The sequence below is a fragment of the Strongylocentrotus purpuratus genome, unplaced genomic scaffold, assembly GCF_000002235.5.
Source record: "Strongylocentrotus purpuratus isolate Spur 01 unplaced genomic scaffold, Spur_5.0 spur5_scaffold_1, whole genome shotgun sequence".
In the NCBI taxonomy this organism is placed as follows: Eukaryota; Metazoa; Echinodermata; class Echinoidea; order Camarodonta; family Strongylocentrotidae; genus Strongylocentrotus; species Strongylocentrotus purpuratus.
The window spans coordinates 41,972,735-41,976,183 of NW_022145594.1; positions in this window are offsets into that span (position 1 = coordinate 41,972,735).

Here is a 3,449-nt window from a genome sequence, read left to right on the forward strand (position 1 = left end):
CCGAACAGATAGAGGGAGCCAGATAGCAAAAAGAAATATACATTGATATGGAACAAGATAAAAAGAAAACAGAAACTTAAGAAAGTTCCTCAAATTCAGACAAGGAAAATGCTGGTTAATAGAACACAATTACAATGACTTGTAAATGATGAGAACCCCTTGACGTCTTTCAAAAGGCCACTGCATAGATCATGAGGGTCTGAAATGCCTCTTACTGCCGTCGGAATGCTTGCTTTGTCACCGAGCTTGCGAGACTACCTTAAGGCACTAAATAAAATGACGCAACAAGAGAGGAGGCCTATCCTCATCAGCTCGAGATAGCCCGCTATTTCTGATTTGGGAAATAATCCCGAAGTTACAAATCGCATCCTCATCAGCTCGAGACTTGACCTCGAGCTCGAGATATTAACTTGAGATATTTCGCTCAGCGTTCGCGCATTGTGCGAGTCTTCGGGCTGGTGAAAACGCACCGGACAAATAGCGGGATATTTTGCCAAATAGCAGGATATTTTGCAAACTAGCCCAATTAATCTTGGGATGATTATCTTGACCAAATATCCCACTAATTGCAACTTTGGGCTGATGAAGACACAAATTAACTGGATAATTTGGGATCGTGGTAATTGAAATATTAGGATATTTGGCAATCTCAAGCTGATGAAGACAGGCCTAGTAAGGGGTCTATAAAATCGGGGAGAAACACCGGGACAATATCGTCAACTAATATTACAGGCGGCTAGGGGGCGTTTGACGATCTGTAAGGGAATGAGTTTAGTAGCAGCGGTGACTATAATGCTATCGTTCTACCGCCAATTGAGGGGGTATTAAAAAGGAAAGAGAATAGAAAGAACGATAGACTTGGAATATGGAGCAAAGGTGGAAATAGAGGAGGCAGAAGAAGAAGAAGAGAGAGACAAACAGACATAGACAGACATGAGATGAAATTCGCTAAGAGAAAATAAAGATACCAACGAAATGCTATTCTTACAAAATACTTGAAAACATAAAAAACATTTTCATCAGAATTTGTCTTAAGATATAAAGATGAAAATGCAGCCCTGTTAAATTAAGTATAATAACTAAGAAATGTATTGCTTCGCTTTAAGACTTTTTTTGTACTCTACGCATTTGTTCATTCACTGCCCCATTATATTGCTGAATATAAACTTCAATTTAACATAAAACCAAACAAAAAATGAGACTTAAAATACTATATTTCGATAGGAAGGATTTACATAAAAAGGGGAGCACTGCCGATTTAGAGGCGCATTCCTTTACGTGAAAATGGAAAATGACAAGGGGTTTTACATTTCAGCAAAGTGGAAATTGAGGAAAGAGATTGCAAAAAGTGAAATTCAATAGCATTGAGAATTGATACAGAATAGGAATCAACTGACGATTGTCAACTGAGCAATATGGATGGAGAGGGAAAGTGACAGAGAAAAAGAGAGAAAGAGAGAGAGAGAGAGAGAGAAAGAGAGATTCAAACAAAGAAAAGACGTATAACGGACAGAATAGAGAAAAGGAAAAAAAAGGATTAGAAAAGAAAGAGAGACATGATCAGTGAGACAGAGAACAAAACCAAGCAAGAAAAAAAGTGAAGAAATCAACGGCAAAATAAAGAAAATGATAGAGAGTGGGAAATGGGGGGGGGGGATATGGAGAGAGAGAGAGAGATAGAGAGAGAGAGAGAGAGATAGAGAGAGAGAGAGAGAGAGAAGGGGCAGGGAATGATGGATCTGTAATAGAAAAAAAAAGAGATGAATATCGAGATAGAGACACTAATTGATCAGAGACACAGAAAATGGAAAAAAGAATAGAAAAAGAAATACAGAGCAAGATAAGAAAAGGAGAGAAGGGGAAAGAGGGAGAGAAAGAGAGAGAGATTCGAAGTGCGTGTGGGAGGAAAGTGGGAGAGTTCAAATGGATATTTTGCGGTCTAAATGAAGTCCACAAAGCTATAGATTACAACCCAAACGTCGAAATCACAAGGAAGCGCAATGGGCACCGCGATCCTTATATTAACTCACCGCTGATCCCTTACAGAACCGGCCAAAAGCCCTAAGAATGCAGGCCCGTATCACGTTACCGAACTCTTCCCAATAACGCTGCATCTCTTCGTTTATACCGTTAATTGCGCTACAAAGCAATCAACATATGATACTCCCAAAATATAGAGCATTATACAATCTTGTATGAAGAGATAATGAGAAGGAGAAGGAGGAAGAGAGAGAGAGAGAGAGTGAGAGAGAGATGAAAATTGATGGAGAAGAGGATGGAGAGAGGGAGAGATGGAAAATGAGAGAAATGAGCAAACCATAAACAAATAGAATTTTACTTTCATATTGATTGTGTCAGAGAGTAAGAGAGAGGGGAAGAGGAAGAGAGAAAGAGAAGGGGATAGGGAGATGAGCAAATCATTACAGTACTGGAAAAGGAAAGAGGGAGAGAGGGTGACAGTGAGCGAGGGACAGAGAGTAAAAATATAAAATAAATAGAGAGCGGAAAGATGGGAAAGGGATATGAAAGAAATATTTGACTTCGATATTGTATCGTGTCATATTGGCTGTATAAGCATCCAAATACCTGCTTTGATCCACTTTTTGAAGCAGCTGTTTGCCGGTCGGGGGAAGATCGGTAGTGTATCGGAATCTCACGAGACTTGTAATTTACTGAAACTCAATCGGGCGACCATTTAAACCAAATGCATCTCTCCTCTTAATCCCAACAAAGGGGGAGAAAAAGATAGCACGAGAAGAAAAGAGTGAGAGAGCCTCGGCCGGCCACGAGCATTTTCCAAGAGCGACCCTTTCAAGTGATCCGACAGAAAGAAAAGAGTGGAATTTGTAATAAAAGAAGAGAGGAAATATGCTGACTTGGGGATCACTTTCAACGGGCTTCAGCTTGTTTATTGCAATCGATAAATGAAACTCCTTGTTTGGTTGCTCGTCTGCACCTCGCGGGGGCGCACTCCCGCCCCTCCGTAAAAATAACGGCTTCAATCGGAGTGGAGTAATCAAGATTTAATGAAAGTGTGGTTATGGTTTTAGGACATCCTGATGCGAAGTGTAGTTTTAATGTCATCGTTAAAAAGGATAATACAAATCCCATTATGCCTCCCGAGCATGCAGCTTGATGCCGTGAACGCGATTCCTCTCCGAACCGAACCGCAATATTATCTGTTACATCATGATGATGCGTGTGGCAGGAGTTTCTTCAGGCATCCATGTAAATAACTCTTGCTATCTTATTCTACGTGTATTGAGATTTGAGAAGCTCGAGTAGCAATAGACACAACTTTAAGTATGGGAATTTGTAATGTGAACTATAGCCTATGTTCATAGAGTTTCTCTGAAGTCCTTCGCAAATATAATTAAAAGATCAGCACAAACTGCAAAACTAATTCAGCTAACTTCTGACATCCTTACTTTTTCCACACACATTTTTTC